This window comes from Acipenser ruthenus, chromosome 9 (assembly GCF_902713425.1).
Source record: "Acipenser ruthenus chromosome 9, fAciRut3.2 maternal haplotype, whole genome shotgun sequence".
Classification (NCBI taxonomy): Eukaryota; Metazoa; Chordata; class Actinopteri; order Acipenseriformes; family Acipenseridae; genus Acipenser; species Acipenser ruthenus.
Genome location: NC_081197.1, coordinates 49,799,022 through 49,818,103, shown reverse-complemented (window position 1 = coordinate 49,818,103; position 19,082 = coordinate 49,799,022).

Genomic DNA, 19,082 nt, shown 5'->3' with positions numbered 1-19,082 from the left:
AGATGTATAACTTTAGGGTGAGAAATGACCTTCAGACTAGGCAAGGAAGAGGCAGAAATGCCAGCAGCATATCGCTTAAGCCAATATAATTACTCTGAAAAAATACATTTTACAATCACATTCAAATACCAGAGCATTGTGTGTTCTGTGGCCTCCTCAGTAATGTAATCCAATCACAGTTTTGTAACTGTTTTGGTGATTTGCATGTAGCTAATAGAGAAAACATCCATAGAAAAAGGATGGCTGTTTTTTAAAAATGTAGTACTAGAGGCACAAAACAATTACATCCCAAAAGTAGACAAATCTAAATCTAAAACAAAATGGCCAAAATGGTTTAATAGATCAATTAAAAAAAATATTCAGCAAAAAAAGGCACTTTACAGAGCGTTTAAAAGGGACCAAAAACAAAGCACACAGAAAGAGTACTTGGAACTGCAAACACAAGTCAAAAAGGAAGTTAGAAAGTCCAAGAGAGAGATAGAAATCAATATTGCTAAGGGGGCTAAAACCAATTCCAAAATGATTTTCCAATATTATAACAGCAAGAGAACATTCAAAGAGGAGGTTAAATGTCTAAGAGACACAAATGGCAAAATCATAGATGAAGAAAAAAAAATAGCAAATATATTAAATGATTACTTTTCACAGGTTTTTACAAAGGAAGACACAGACAACATGCCCCACATGTCGACCTGTTCCTATCCAATTTTAAATAACTTTAGCATAACAGAGGCAGAAGTGTTAAAGGGACTAGGAGCTCTTAAAATAAACAAATCCCCTGGGCCAGATGAGATCCTCCCAATATTACTCAAAGAAATGAAAGAAGTTATTTACAAACCGCTAACCAAGATCATGCAACAGTCTCTTGACACAGAGGTTGTACCGACAGACTGGAAAATAGCAAACGTAATACCGATCCACAAAAAGGGAGACAAAACCGAACCAGGTAACTACAGACCAGTAAGCCTGACTTCTATTATATGTAAACTTATGGAAACTATAATAAGATCCAAAATGGAAAATTACCTATATGGTAACAATATCCTGGGAGACAGCCAGTATGGTTTTAGGAAAGGGAGATCATGTCTAACTAACCTACTTGACTTTTTTGAGGATGCAACATTGAAAATGGATAACTGCAAAGCATACGACATGGTCTATTTAGATTTCCAGAAAGGTTTTGACAAAGTCCCGCATAAAAGATTAATTCTCAAACTGAACACAGTAGGGATTCAAGGAAATGCATGCACATGGATTAGGGAGTGGTTAACAGGTAGAAAACAGAAAGTACTGATTAGAGGAGAAACCTCAAAATGGAGTGAGGTAACCAGTGGTGTACCACAGGGATCAGTATTAGGTCCTCTGCTATTCCTAATCTACATTAATGATTTAGATTCTGGTATATTAAGCAAACTCGTTAAATTTGCAGACAACACAAAAATAGGAGGAGTGGCAAACACTGTTGAAGCAGCAAAGGTCATTCAAAATGATCTAGACAGCATTCAGAATTGGGCAGACACATGGCAAATTAAATTTAATAGAAAAAAGTGTAAAGTATTGCATGCGGGCAATAAAAATGTGCATTATAAATATCATATGGGAGATAGTGAAATTGAAGAAGGGAACTATGAAAAAGACCTAGGAGTTTATGTTGACTCAGAAATGTCTTCATCTAGACAATGTGGGGAAGCTATAAAAAAGGCTAACAAGATGCTCGGATATATTGTGAGAAGTGTTGAATTTAAATCAAGGGAAGTAATGTTAAAACTCTACAATGCATTAGTAAGACCTCACCTAGAATATTGTGTTCCGTTCTGGTCACCTCGTTACAAAAAGGATATTGCTGCTCTAGAAAGAGTGCAAAGAGCAACCAGAATTATCCCGGGTTTAAAAGGCATGTCGTATGCAGACAGGCTAAAAGAATTGAATCTATTCAGTCTTGAACAAAGAAGACTACGCGGCGATCTGATTCAAACATTCAAAATCCTAAAAGGTATAGACGATGTCAACCCGGGGGACTTCTTTGACTTGAAAAAAGAAAAAAGAACCAGGGGTCATAAATGGAGATTAGATAAAGGGGCATTCAGAACAGAAAATAGGAGGCACTTTTTTACACAGAGAATTGTGAGGGTCTGGAGCCAACTCCCCAGTAATGTTGTTGAAGCTGACACCCTGGGATCCTTCAAGAAGCTGCTTGATGAGATTCTGGGATCAATAAGCTACTAACAACCAAACGAGCAAGATGGGCTGAATGGCCTCCTCTCGTTTGTAAACTTTCTTATGTTCTTATGTTCTTATGTTCTAATAATACCTTATCTCAGTGCTAAGAAGGAAGCAAAGAAAGCAAACTGCAATCATGCTATGGGGGCTGGGGCGGGGGATAGTGTACAGTAAAGACATGAAACATATGAAACACACACATAATTTGTAAGCTGTATTAAACAAATCAAGTTCAGAGTAGATTGGTTAGTTATCCTTCTAGTAGATGTATGCTAAGCTTAGAATTATAACAGCAGCATAGTATATATATATATATATATATATATATATATATATATATATATATATATATATATATATATATATATATATATATATAATGTGCCCCTGAGCTTCAGTTCAAGACACTTAACTTTTGACTGTCGTTATATTGGTTTTGTATTGGGGGCAGTGTCATGTCATTATTATAAGCCTGTTATTATAATTTTTTGCAAATTCACAATTCAGCAAATTTATGTGACTTTTACTGATTTTGCAACGTTGGGTTATCTAAAATTGTAAACATATACGATGTTGTGGGTGATCTACAGTTTGTCTTGTGATTTGTGCAGTCATCAATCACAGCACTAATTAGAGCCTTGTGTGGCTGGAGATCGCATTTTAAAAGGTGTCAATATAACTTTTTAAATTATTGTCATAAGATATGTGTATTTTAAGTGCAATGGGCTTTAAAGATATGGGGCTATACTAAGATCACAACTATAACTTTGAGCAGTATTTTTGTTTGTTTGCTTTTGCTGATCGCTTACAGCCCTGTGTTAGCTAGTTACAGAGATGCCAGCCCCAAAGACTGAGATTTCCAGACCAAATAGTGAGACTTTCCTTGCACCTGACTGCTAATGCGTTAATCTCATGCTGAATGCGTGAAACTTGGCATTCCATTTTTCTTGACTGTTCTACCTATCGCCCCTGCATGACTTGGATGGTATCAGCAAAGGTCTTTATTTTTATTGTTTATTTATTTTATTTATTATACTGAAAAATAACTGCATTTTACAAATGCAATGTGCTTTGCGTGCATTGAACCGAACCTTGTTTAAACAAAAGTAAAATCCAGGGGGAAAAAAACAAACTACAGATCTGCTGAAAATATTACTATTTTTGTATTTATTTTTTTATTTTAAATAATGGTAATTACCTTTTTTCTATTCGTGTCATGCTATTTTTATTCCGATGAGACTCCCTAAGCCTATTTCTTGCAAATGGGCCTAGTGGCGTCGTTCCCAGCAGTCCAAACAGGTTTGTTTGTTTTTTTTTTGTTTTTTTTTATCATAGGGATGCAGTACAGTATATTTGTTCTGCATTTTCTGCATTTTCTCATAAACACATTATCTGTGTATTTTGAATAGCGGTGAAGTTCAACAAACGTTGATTAGGCTTCATAAAGGGAAGGATCCTGAAAAGGTCAAAAAGGAGGATAATTTGATTTGGAGTCAAATTTCGATGACTCGCCTCAGTCACGTTTATAACATAATCTCATGTGAGGGGAGTCAGTAAATATACCCACTAGACTTCCCTGATGAAAAATGAATGGCACTTCCTCGCACTAAATGACACTCTTATACCATTAGAGCCGGGGGGGCAACTGTACATATTAACATAGCTTACATTCACATGGTAACATTCCTATATAGAGTGAATACATATACTACAAACACTATTGTATCTCCAAATGTTATTACCTAGCTATAGCCAACATAACATATCCAATGTTGAGTCCTTGGTATACAGTGCACACAGGCAGCATGCATATACACCTCATTTAATACAATTATTATATATTTTATCCATCTGTTTAAATCAGGGAACACAATCACATTTACAATTCTGAAAATAATGTAGGTTCCACAAGCTTAAATCTGCATATTGTTTTAATGCAATGTTAAAGGGGAACTGTAATGCAAATTAATATATAACCATTTCAACAGAAAACATGTTAACTAAAGCTTTTGATGCATTTTCAGCCTCCCTTTGAGCAGTATATCATATAAAAACCATTAAAACAAATTAACATTGAATTTATTGGAGACCTCACATTCTGATGATGTACCATTTTCTGGCCCTACACCGGCACAAGAATGTTTTCAGCTGCAGAACTATAAGGATAATCAATTGTGTCTTTATGTGTGTGTTTTAACAGCATTTTCATATATAAAAACATTAAAAAAACACGTCACACCTGTCTGCTGTGTGGGTGTTCCTAAGCTTATTTATTTTTCATTATTTCAATGTTGTAACAGTGACATCACAATAGCGTCTTTGTCCAGATTTCAAATCGTAGCTCCCATAGCAATGACAATCTTGAATCCATAAAGAAAAGAAAAGAAAAGACTTAATTAAATCTATCATAAGCAAAACAGTAATTATGAGTGGTATAAACAGAAAACACAATGGTTCTTTGTGGGTAAACTAAAAAATAATCAAGTGAAGACGATACCAATATGATCTTCTCTATATCCAACTTATATGTGCCGACTTATATTTTAGTACCAGGAATATAACAAAATCTCAGATTTTAAAACATTGTGTACTTTCATCTGGAGTGGAGCATTTGTTGCCTGTTTTACTTAGACACTTTGCTTACTCCAGTATACTGTATATCCTAGCACCCCTGAATATCATTGCATTTACTAGCAATGCAGAACAACTGCATTGGACATTTGTTTTTTTATTTTACACATTAGGTTTCTGCATTTGAATGCCATTCAATATGGTGTCTCACTGTGGTCAACATAAGAAAATTTGATTGATTTCAAGTTACATCTCAAAGTACCCCAAGAATTCAGCATCAACAAGGTGGCTAGTTAACCCATTCCATATCCTCTCCTCTTTCTGTAGCTCCTACTCACTCTCCTAAGTGCACTTAATTTCCAGCTGTCCTCTGGTCCTGCTTTTTGTGCTGTGCTTTCTGTGCTGTGCAAGTATTGGTTAGGGTTAACATTTTAAAGATTTCTCCACTAATTCTACTTTGTTCTAAACTAAATACATTCAGTTCTGTTAACTTGGCTAACTGGTATGGCACCAAACCAAGCAATACATACCTGTGCTCTAAAAGCAACTCAGCATTGATGACAGCAGGGATCAGACCCACAAGGTTCCAATCCATTGGGTAGCTTGGTGTGCAAACTACTGCTCAGGTTAGTTGTTGATCACTGTCATACACCCAGCCAAAACGGCATGCACAGCACTGTCCTTGGAAGAGTTCACTCAGTGTTCACTATCATCAATGGAAACAAAGAAGAACGAACCCCAAGAGCGTCAACTCAATTTAAATATAAATATATATATATATATATATATATATATATATATATATATATATATATATATATATATATATATTTGTGTGTATTATGTTTCTTTGTACTCCAGGTGGCAGAGATTTGTTTTAGCTTATATTTGTTAAGTGCTCTGATGCCCTGGCATGAATTGCTCTAGATACATTTAAATGATGATGAGGAGGGTGATGGTGATGATGATTATGATGAGATACTTGGTTTTATGGTACTTAACATTCATATGGAAAGACAACCATTCAATTATATATGCATAAGAATCATAGTGGACTTCTAAGTGAGCAACATACAGAAAGTAATGGCAAAATTCCTCTCTCTCTTGTAAGCTGTAGGCAGTGCTGTAGTCCATCACCCTTCAGCCTACAGTAAAAATGAATTCTACCTTTTGCTTTAACAATGATAAAGACCCAACAGCACTTGTAATAGAGCACTAGGGCTGTTGTTTCCGGGCAGTGACTTTGGCTGACCATTGGATTCAATTGACTTATAGCCCATTATCTGTTTAGTAGTTTTTAAAATCTACCAAATTACGAAAACTATGATAGCTGTGTGCAATTATTTATTGGTAATGCTGCAAGTACCAAACCCATATCTTGATTGCAATTCTTATTTGTTTTGTTATATTGCACTTTTTAAAAAGCCGCTATAATGATAGGGGTACCATCATTGAAATGTAGTCCGAGGGCTGGTTCTCCAGAGTAGGCTCATCTCCTCCTGAGGAGGTGACAGGCAAAGCCTCTTTTGGTACGAGTCAGTATGCTGCCTATGTAGCTCCAAACAATACTAATCATCAGAATAATAATGTCTTTGTCTCCTTGCATTCTTTGCCAGGTTCAAATCTCACTTCTTTCCGAGATGGAGAAAGCGCAGGTTTAATGACCCGTAGTTAACTACTGAATATTTTCAAAAAGCAATACAGGCAGCCCTCGCATGCCTGGCAATTGAAAGCCTCCTTGAAGATAGCAGGGAAATGAGCGTAAACAGCTGTTCTGAAGAAGCAAGCCCCCTCATTATTAATCCTGGAATATAAATGTCTCTTCGTTTCTATTTTATATCTTATCCCTGCACTGCAGTATCTCAGGGTCAAAGTGAATCCGCACAGGCATTGTTCACTCACTTAAACCTGAAGGTCATTTTTGTTACTTTAATTACTACATATTTTGGATTTTACTAATGAATTAACCACAATATGTGGTTCATTAAAAAAAAAAAGTGATTACTGTTAATAAAAAAGGACATTATCATATGGCCCTTTAAGTGATAATAAGCAATAATCAAATGATAGCACAAACATTGCAGGGCCAAGCATGTGCAAAGAGATTTACAGTCTGCTGATGTGTTTACAATGCAGCAAATGTACACACGAGGCATATAATATATAGTACAATATTTGAAATTTGACAGCATGCCACTCAAACAATAAATTACATTTTTTTGTGAGTGATCAGCACTTCTCACAATCCCATTAATTTTATTATGGCTTGATCACATAAAACTGTAAATCTGAGAAGGGAATCACTCTCACAATCCATCTTTTGTTGCTCAGGGTTGTAGTGGGTCTAAATCATGTCTTCACAGCTATACTGAAGCTAGGGTGCATGGTGCTCATCTTGAAGGGGCTAATATCCATTTCCCTGACAGAGAAAAAGCAGTGCTGAAGAGAAGAAAAAGGGAAAAAGCTGGGAGATAATTTATAGAATGAAACCAGGCACACTCACAGAGATACACTCTATACAAACATACGCACATACACACTCAGCGTGAGCAAAGAGGCTTGCCCTTGTGATTAATGCCCCCCCATTATCGCATGTTGTCATGGTGCATTAAAGAATAGCATGGATCACTGGCAAACAGGAAAGGTCATTGCTGTTACGCAGGAGAGGGGAAGTTACACTTGTATACTTGTATAAACTAGAAATTCAAATACGCAGCCCTTTATCAGTTGTTTACTGTAAATGTTCAAACATGTCACATATGTTGATCTTAGTGTGGTGAAGCATAGAGAAAAGCATGATAAAAAAGTACAGTAAACACATGTTGTAAGCAAGGAACAACACAAGAGGCTAGAAAATTGACTATCGTGATAAAGCACAAATGGTAAATGCTCATGTAAAAAAACGACATTGGCTTTGTATTTCTAAACTTAACTTATTTGTAATATAAAAATAACAACCATTGTGACTTGTACTAGTAAGTTCAACAAGAGATATGCAGGTTGATTAGTTACTTCTCCAATCATCATCATTAAGGTGCCTGAATAGACTGGTCTGCTTTTATTTCTGTGACCTCCAGCACCTGAAGTTATACTAGGAATCTTAGTACAAAATAATGGGGGCCAATAATAATGCTGTCAATGCTAACAACAGGTAAGAACAGTGATTTGAATGCCTTGGTTGTCACTCCTTTAAGAATGGTGGGGGGCAAGGGGTTCATTTTGCAATTCCTTCTCAGAGAACTACAGTAACAATCCTCTTGGTTATGTGCCAGTGCTTCTGCCTGTTTCAGGATCTTATATGGACGTGTCATTCTTGGTCAAGGGAAGCAATACAATTGTTATCCAGGAAAACAGTTTATAAAAGCACCCAAATAGTGTATTACTGGTGTAACTAGCTGAAACACGATGCATAGAGGTCCTTCAGATACTGTTGGGTTCCTTGGTTTGATAAGATCTTTGTTTGTTTTTCCAGTCCAGAAAAAAAGACAAAAAACTCTAGTAAGAAGACTGATTAGTTTTCAGGAGACGTCCAGTGAAATAGGAAAATAACAATAAAGAAAATAATAGAAATCTTGTTCATTGAGCATCCTGTCAACCACTGATGTCATTTAGTCTTAAGAAATGAAACAGACCTTGCACAGTGTGAGTGGCTAGAGCTGTGCTCTACCAGCACTGCACCTCTAATACTGGTAAAGTGTACGACCCCACGCTGACCTTTCACCAGGAGCTGTTCCTCCGAAAACTTCAGCCAACATGCTGATGTGAAATTACAGTAATACCTTGATTCTGCATTCTGAACAGCCCCTTGTCGACCTGTCTTCATAGGTGCGGTGCTCTTCAGTTTGGCTGTCATAGAAAACATGCTATTCAGCCTTCAATCTGGTATTTATAGAACCATTTAGTATTGTTGAAATTATTGAATTGTGAGAAAAAAATGCAAAAATCATAAAGAGGAAAGGGGACAGTAAAAAAAGGAAATGAAATTTAAAGCTACTTGCTCTTTAAGAGTTTCGGTCATTTCTTAATGTGTGCGTTGAGGTGTGTAAAAGAAAATGCATTAACTTTGTTCTTTCTCCTTGCAAAAGACACTAAAAAGATTTCAAATGGCTTCCTATATATTTTTTTACTTTAGTGCATGATTGATGATGATCTGAGTGATATATTCTCCTATTTTAGCACATACTGACTGCCATTTTATGTGGAGCATTAAGTGGGATTCATTTGACTGTGTGTAGTGATGCTTGTGTTTTTATGATTTTCTCTTAGACTCCAATGTAAAAAGAGATTTGAAGCTGAGTAGGTCTTCCTCATAAAATAATAAATAAGAATACAAAAACAAACTCAAACCCACACAAGCAAAAGTTTTTAATAAGTAACAACCCTGTAAATTGTTATTAGATTTTAAATACAAGTCTTCTTATGAGATCACTGCATCTCCTGTAATTACTGTCAGAGACACTAACGCTGCATTTACTGGAGTACATTGCATTGATTTATTGTGATCGTCATCCCTCATACTTCTACCCTCAGATAAGCAGTGTGCCTCACAGCTACATTTAACTCCTGTTATCATTTTAATACAGATACAGCCGACACATAAGTAGACACTGCTGCATGTTAAAAAATGACTATAATCTGCATGAACACAACTAAAGGAGAATGATCCGCGGTAATGGGTATTTAAGTTTATTTGGTTTAAAAAAATATATCTAGATTAGGATGTGCTAGTGCAATTGATATCCACAACTGATACCCTCTTCCTTGGATTCGGATTTGTCTGCAGTCTACAGCAATCTGCAAACCGAACATTACACAAAAGTCACAAATCACCATATGTATTACGGTTTTGTAAAATCGCTATTTATAAAAGAAATCTCCAATATGTCTCTGACAGTAGAATATATTCCTAGCCCTCATTTTCTGCCTACCTATTTTCTTATGCAGATTTGAAATCTGCCTCTCGCATTTTTTGCATTGGACGCTCATTAGGTAACTTCCACCATCAGCCAAAGTTGGAGAGATTGAGTTCTGCCAGCCTGCAATACTGACTGGGGTTGACAAAGTCCACATTGAAAATGATTTAACCTCAAGCTGCTTCTGATGGGAATGAACAAGTCTGATTCCAAGTCAGCTCCAGTCAGTTTATGTTGAACAGACTATATGCTGCTACGGTATGTATTATTATACAAAATAATATTATAAAATATATACAATTGCATTTTCTTTTTTTGTAATAAAATGGTTACAGTTAGGGTCTTCAATGTAAACCCAATTTAAAGACTACTCTTAGTTTAGATCCAACAAGACTCTCTCGTTTTTTGTCCTCTGCTGCTTTTTAATAGTTTCTTTGAAGTTTCAGTTCGTTTGAAGCACTCAGATCTCTGAAGAGTTGTGTCTCACAGTGAACAGCTCCAGAAGTTCTGTAATCCAGTCCCTCTGCAACTGGAGTGTGGAAGAAGGACGAATGTGTTTGTAGTGTATTGTAAATGTTGAATTGAGAATAGTAAGCAATAATACAAGGAGCCAAAATAAGGTGCAGATGTATTAAGAATTTGGGGCTAAGGGGGAGTTGTCAACTCAGGCTTTAAGAAACAAACACAAAAAAGGAATGGTCAAAGGAGACCAAATGAAAGTGAACCATCAAAAGTCCACTTGTCTACTTTATTAGAAACCATTAAGCTGAATCACACATGGAGTGTTCTAATACAGTATTTGAAAGGGGTGTGATAATGGACGCCAAAATAATCAGGACACCTTCTATCATTGACTACAAGCGGGAAACCAAAGACCTCTGTGTCATTTGCCTTACTGTTTTACAGTGTTTGCAATATTTCTGAGTGGTGCTGGTTTCTGTTGATTCATTATTTAGTTACTGACATGTTTCTGTAAATTTGCCTTTACTTGGCTCTGAGCTCGTCTGAAGAACAGCACAGCCTTCCTCATCCCATTCAAATCGTGACAATATGACCTTTCAACTTTGCCAGCCCCACCTACTCTACATATACAAAGTGATGATATGGTGCATTGATGTGGTACATAGACGGACATGAGGTGGGGCTGAAGTTCACATTGTCAGATCATTTGAATGGAATGAGAAAAACCTATTCTTTGCCGGCACTTAGGATTCTCCAGACAAGCACAAAAGCGTAAAGTCAGATAAAGACACATTTAGAGACAAATTACAATAACTCAATATGGGTGCGACAGGACCACTCAGCAAGATTGCAAGCATCATTAATTGGTTAAAAAAAGAAAAGCAATTTAAGTGACATTTTAAGCTACTTACTTTTTCGTGGCCCTCATTCCACTGTGTTTTTATCGTCTTGATAAGATGGTCAGTAATTCACCCCAGGGGGGAGAACACCAGCAGGATTAAATGCAGAGCTAAAGGATGAGTATTTTGATGTGTACCGTGTTACAGTGTTAGACTGATTTTGGAGTACTTTAGTTAAGGATAATTAATGTATTCAAGCCTTGCTTACACTAAACCCCTCAGCTCTGTTATGAGAGTCTTATTACTGTATGCCTGATTTAACATCTGTACAGTCATGTAATACACAGATGTTCCTGTCACACATTTGGTCTCGCCTTTAATGAACATTGCAACAGCAGCACAAAAAGTTAAGGATATACAGCACAGAACAGCACAGAAAGAAAATGATATACAATGGCCTTCCGATTGGTATCACTGTTACATCCACGCATTATGAAAGACCTATACTAACAAGTGGTGTTAGACAAGAGTTAGTGTTAAGGCCTTTCATAACAAGTGGAATTAACAGTGATACCAATCGGAAGGCCATCATGTAATATGTTTATACAATAGGCCAATTTTATGAATTATATATACTGTGGTTGTATTTCTATTTTTAATAACGTTTCAGCACTATTTGCAAGCAAGGATATTTTTGTTGACGGAAGATGGTCGTTTAAAAAAATTCTATGTTTGCTACTGTGTCGTATTATGGCAGTGATGCTCTAATTATGTTAGTGGGTGGGACTTATTTTAAATGGTTAAAGGGAATCTCATTTTGTTTAGCTTGATTATATATTTGCCCTGTTTTGTGTTTCTGGCAGCTCATTACTGAAACTATAGCAAATGAAACATGTGTCAATCATACCTGACCCTTTCCTATTGTTGACATTGAATGCCAGACTTTCTGCCCAACTCAGTCACACCATGTCATTAATGAAGCTGGTCAGAAACTAATTGAAAGTGTTAAAACCTGTTAATTAACAGGTGTCCAAATAATTTGATTGATTTATTAGTGAAAATTAATTCTAAAAGGAGCAAGCCTAGTTACGATAAATGTCATTTCTTTAAAAAAATAATAATAATAATCTCCTACAATGTAAACATGAAGCTCTAAAAAGGTTAAAAGAGTGAAGTGATGGAGGCTCTATAGCTTGGAGATCGCCGGTTCTAATCTGTTCAAGCTATGCCACTGCCAACCGTGGACAGGAGTTCCCATGGGCTGGCGTACAATTGGCCAAGCGCTGCCCGGGCGGGGTAGGGGTTAGGTCGGCATGGGAGTCCTTGGATCACCGCACACCAGCAACCCATGTGACTGGCCGTGCGCCTGCAGGCCAGCTTGTACGCAATTCAGAACTGAGTGGTCCTCCGGCGCTGTAGGGCGGGCTTGCAGAGCGAAAAAATGCGGACGGCTGGCGGAGGGCACGAGTGCTCGTCTTCGTCTCTCCCTAGTTAGTTTGGGGGTTGCAGCGGTGAGCGATGTTGAATGATAATTGGACATTCAAAAATTGGAAAATAATAATAATATATATATGTTGTTGTTTGTTTTTTTTAAGTAAAATGATGATATGGCATTGCTGAAATCGGGTAAGTTTGAGACTGCCCTGGCTGCTCTGCCCATTTCTAATGGGTCAAGGCACTATATATACTGTAGCTTACTAATATTAATGTTAATATTAGTGTTAATGTTGGTTGGATTTATTGGGTTTATAGCAGGTGTAAGGGTCCAATACAAATCTGATATATACTGAGGGCTGCAAGCACGTTTTATAGTATGCAATTAAATTGAATCTACACATACTTTACATATTTCTGTTATGTAGCAGGTAAATGGTAAAACCAACATTTTATATACTGTATTAATTTGGCTACTAAATACAATACTAACTCGTAAATTCTGAGGTAAAGCCACATTGAGAACTAAAATCAATGTTTTGGCAACTGTCTTCATCCCTGGAGTTCATGTCTAGGACCATACGTTAATTCATTACAGCCATAGCAGCTGTTATAAAAAATAAACTTGTTCAGCTGTACATGGCTGCATTTTGTAAATTGCTGTGAGATGCTTTAATGCATAAAAACACAGAATAAATGTTATTTTTTTTCTGAAACAGTCTATTTTGTTCAAAGCTTAATTGTAATCAATGTCAAACTCAACAAATATAAAAACTAAAATATCCTTGTTCTCCAGTTTCTTTGCAAAGCAAAGCCTCATTATGTAACATTTACATTATATTGCCCTTTACTGAACTGCATCTCTGTGCCAGTCACACACTTTTGTCTCAGATCTCCCAGCTGTAAAATTGAATAGAGGCTCAACTGGAAATGGTATTTTGCATGAGCCAGGCAGCCTGGACTAATAATGTACACATGTGTACTCATCTGTGGATTCCCGTCTTAGCTGGCTTTCAGTCACCTTTATGTTCCAGCCTGTATATAATTAATCAAATCACCAACAGCAACTGTAACTATGTGCTATTTTAGTTTTAAGCTGTTCTTGAAAAAGGCTATAGAGTCAGAACATCTACTCTTAACCCCAGCATACACAAGAAAACTTTTGAGAATGTATGCTGGATGACAGGTGTTTACAGAAACAAGGAAACATGTCCTGGAGTAGACCTGGCTTCTACTTTTTGCCTTGGGCCTATCTGCAGTCTTTGAGCATGTGACTCATCGATCATGTGACTATGCAGGCTGGCAACTTCCACAGAAGATGTCATGGTTTTGAATATAAATCATTCTATTGAGCTGTACGCTGACAGACCATATCTGGTCAATGTGAAAAGCAAAGAATAGACAGTTGCTTAAAAAGGTTTCCCAAAATGTGTATAATTTCTGGAAGTTTCCTCGCATGTGCTGGCTTTAGGATGCCTTGTGCATTTTAAGACTGACCCTTACAGAGTAGGTAAAGTACTGGGATAACAACTATGAGCAATATGTTATATGTTGACAGCATTTTAACACAAAGATGTTAGCTGGTGGTTCCATATACAGTTCCCACCTCTTGCCTGATATAATTAGAATGTAGAATGGTCAGGTATCCAGCCCTGGTCTACAGTATATATTTATGACTATGTTTTGGCACATGGCTGTTTTTGACCAGTTTGTTTTATTTTGCTTTAATTTCTTTTTTCACACCAGTTTAACATCCTTTGCTAAATTGGAGCCCTCCACTATAATAAGGTAACTGAAATGCTAGGTTAACAAATCCAGGTCAGGTGCAGAAACTGGCAGCAGCCATAAAACCCCTGTAATGAATGGAGCTGCCAGTAACCTTCCCTTGCCAGTAACCTTCACTTGCTTGACTGGAGGGTCTCTTTTGAGAGCAGCAAGATGAGGTCTTTGAAGCTGCAGCAGCAGGGACTGGGCTTGTGAATTACAAATTACTAGTGCAGATAAAATAATAATAATAAAAAGAAAAAGAAATCTAAGAAAACATTAAAGCACAAATGAAAGCACATTGGACTGGCGGCATGTGGCAGCCACACGTATTAAAATGATTCCTGAATTTCCATTTTAATGGGATTCTGCTGCACTCAGGGGTTAATCAACTGGGACACAAAGAAATAGCTTCAGAGAGATTGCTTCCTCCATGTTAAGTATCAAATGAAATAATGCACTGATAGATAAGCTTTCTGTTCCACCCAAAGGTAAACAGGTTTCCCCTAAGTAAAAATTATATATATATATGACTTCATAGGATGTGATATTTCTACAGATTACTTACTAACAGTTTGTCCGTCTTACCCAATCAGTGCACACTTCCTTTAAACACCTTTGATTAAAGTCAGCTTTGGTTACATCACTTAGCATTTCACAAGCTGAAATAAAATGTCCAAATCCACCTTTTACTGTACTGTATCATGCTTTTAGTGCTTATTCAAAAGTCTTATATAGGTGTCTGATTTAAGAAAGTGGAAATGTCCGTCTGTCAAGGTTTTATAATACAGGTACTAATTTTGTGCACAACTATTATAGATTTAAATAATAAAAACATATCGGTATGTATCATTTCTTCTTGTATTTTACAGGGTAAATAGTTTGTGTGAGGGGACCATTTATGAGTAGGTAAGCTTGAAGTAAATGCCTTCCAATTTGTGATATGACGCAAGACGGAGATAAATACAACATTTAAATGCATGTGATGGCTAATTGTCTTTTATGTAGATTCAATTTAATTTAAATGCATATCACTGACACATGATTAACCTCTTTTCAGTAATAACTTGCAAATTGAATGCTCAAAGGTGGGAAACACGTTCTGGATTTTGTGGACTCTTGTTATCACGCAGCAGATTTTAAAAAAAAAAAAAAAAAAAAAAAAAAATGCTAAATTTGTTCCAACAAGTCTCTATTGTAAATGGTCTCCGAGATACGTTTTGACAGTGCAGTCTTGTAAAATTACTGCCACAAAAGGGTTCATTTTACTCGTACGAGACTCGTGATTAAACTTGTCAGAGAGAATCATAGAATAAACAAAGGCTTTATATTCTGGCAGACATCTTACTATGAAGCTGGAATATCAAACAGTTTAGAGCCGAAGGGTCTACTCCAGTCCAGGTCTTTGTTCCAGTCATCCAAAATGAGTTAATTAACCCTTTGCAGGTTCAATTAGACTAATTTAGGACTGGTTGAAATAAACACCTGTACTGGAATAAATCTTAAAGGCCAAAGTTGGTAACCACAGGTCTAGGATATTTTCTGCTCACAAAAAGTTAAGCATACTACATTTCTTTCAATTCTCAAATATTCAGTATGGGATAAACAACGATAAGTGTTGAAATCTGTAAAAAAAAACAATCCACTGTTTCGAGTGCCATTAGGCAATGACTCACTGAGTGTCTAAGGGGACAAATGATTTGACCTTGCTTGAACGTTGGAGTCCTATCCAGCTGTGAAATTACAGCTGTGAGTACTAGTAAGCAAGTTGATGCAGCTCAGATATGCAGTGTAAATTTTTCAAAGGAAAGCAAATTACCATTTCCTAAGCAACACATTGCAGCAATGGGTTCAGGTTGGTGGATTTAATAAGTCAAGTTACTGCATCACAATTCAGAGTAATACAACACTGCAGCAGACAAAGAAGTGTAATCATTATAGGTCACAGCTGCACACAACAGCCATCAGAAGGAGGGCAACAATCATAACCTGATGCAATATGAAAAAAGATTTCCCAGCATGCATTCAGTGCCCTGGATGGTTCTCTCTCTTCAATTAGGATTACCTGCAAGTCTACACTGCATTGTATCCTTTTGAAACACAGTCTACAGATTGAGATTACTAATTACAGATGTATATCACACATGTTTCTTATATCTAGAGAACCACATCTTCTACTTTGATTAAACTTGCTTAAGACCTTCTTTAGTCCATGTTATGGAGTGCCTCACATGCAACTATACAATTATTTATTTCTCATTTACATTTTTATGTATCTACCTAGAGGTCCACGTATCCAGTACACGGGCAGGAATGAATGTCACCAACATGCTTGTCAGACGATGGACATACTGAGAATTGTTAAAGTATATACAGTCACACTTCATTACATCAATCAAGTCTTCTCTTCTAAGGTCAGAACAGAATACTATCTTATTCGCCTGTCCAACAGTATAATCATTAGTTTACACATTCTTGTACATCTACCACAGTTTCAGGGAATTCACTTTCTTATCCCCCTCATGCTCTACAGTTTATATTAAAGGAAATTCAAATTGAACTAATAATTTCAACTTCAGCTTTTATGACACAACCTTAGTAACTGAAAAATATTTTGAAGTCACTTCTTATTGCTCCTTTTCATTATCTGAATTAGTGTTGTTCTTCAGAGATGGAAAAGGGATTCAATAACAGCTGACCACAGCAAAACAACACGGAGACTGGAAAATTAATAAATACATACTGGTAAATAAAAATCAGTCAATACCAATCAAATCTGAATTACTTATCCTGATCTTAAAAATACATTCATGGCAATACTTTAACGGCAGAATGTACCTTTGTTCTGAAGGTTATTTTTCTGAGTTTAAAAAATGTATGATAAATAACTGGAATTAACTGTGAATTTAGAATGGGAAATTACTGATGCATAGTAGGTCACCAGAGTGAATGATAAACTCATGATGGAAAATAACTGAGCAATCAAAGTGAATGTTATGAATCTACCTTCCACTTGCAGAGAAAAAGAATTGCATTTTAAAAAGGACAAAATGAAAAGAAGTAGGAAAGGTCAAGAAATACAAAACACAAGCACTTTCTTTGAAAAGCTGTTGAAAGAACTTCACCCACACCGCAATAATAGCTATTTAAAGATGCACAAAAGAAGCCATAACCACAATCGTAACCACGGAGCAGTGCCTTCAGCTGCAATTCTTAATGGTTCCAAATTCTAGAATGGGCTAGGGGTCTTACAGAACCTCTTGATATACACTTCAGATTGCACGCACCTTATACGCAATCATAGATGCATCATACCACCCAGACACTACCCAGATCAGGTCGCCCTCCCAAACTGAGCAGCCGGGCAAGAAGGAAACTGGTTTGGGATGTCACTCTGAAGCCAACAATGACCTTGAGAGATCTGCAAAGTTCTGTGTCAGAGATGGGAGTCAGTGTTCACACATCAGCAATAATCCAGTCCCTACACAAAGCTGGCCTGTATTGACGGGTGGCAAGAAAGAAGTCATTACTCAAAAAGCCTCATCTTAAAGCACGTATGGAGTTTGCAAAAAAGCATGTAGATGATACTGCATAAATGTGGAAAAAGGTTTTGTGGTCAAACGAGACAAATTGAACTTTTCAGTCTAGATTCCAAGCGTTACGTCTGGCGCAAGCCCAACACTGCACATCACCCAGTCAACACCATCCCAACTGTCAAGCATGGTGGTGGCAGCATCATGTTATGGGGATGCTTCTCTTCAGCAGGGACTGGGAAGCTTGTCAGGATAGAGTGGAGAATGGATGGTGCAAAGTACAGGCGAATCCTTGAGGAAAACCTGTTTGAGTCAGCCAAGACTCTGAAACTGGGGAGGAAATTCATATTTCAGCAGGACAATGACCTGAAGCTCAAATCCAAAGCCACACTGAAGCCAATCAAATTTATGGCGAGACTTGAAGATTGCAGTCCATCGATGATCCCCAACAAACTTATCAGAACTGGAGCAATTCTCCGGTGAAGAACGGGCAAAAATTTAATCATTCTACTGTGCAAAGCTAGTAGAGATATCCAAAAATACTTCTACCAAGTACTGACTTAAGGGGCTGAATACTTATGCAACCAGTAAATTTCATTTTGTACATTTTCTATGCAAGTTTTGCTGATTCAACAAAATGTGACATTATTGGTAGGGGGTGAATACTTCTGCAAACCAATGTATATCCATTGGAAACAGTCAAGAGAATTAAAAGTCCCTTAAGTAAAAATTGTAGTACATGGCCTTACCAAGAATTAACAACATTTGACAATTATCAAATCGTAAATTAACGAGAAAGCAATGTAGTACCAGGAAAACATTCTTATTTCTAGTACTGACATACTACTTCTTCACACTGGAGATGTAATTAGTGATGCAGGAGCAGGTGATTGATGCAAATGAATATGAGAGGTGCCAGCACCACTCTATTATTAACATTCTGGTTAGTTGTTGCGATTGGCTTTGATCTGCATCCATCATGAGAGCTGTAACCGCATTACAATTATTAATAATGTTTAATGGGAGGCAAAAAACATTCATACAAATGATCAAAAAGGAAAAATAAATTGGAAAATGTTACCACCTGGGGTGGAATAGCTCAGCAATGATTTGTCACTATTTAGAGAAGAACTGTCATGGGTCCTTAAAACAGCAGAAACTAATAACACCAGAATACCATTTGTGAAGACAGCATTTTGTATTTTTACCTAAAATGTAAAATTGAGATCTGGCTAAATAAGGTTGTTGTATTTGAATATCATAAATGCAGCTTGCCCTGCTTGATGATTTTAATGACGTGTGGATAACAAACAATCGGTGGGGGGGCACCTTCTTTTGATGATTCA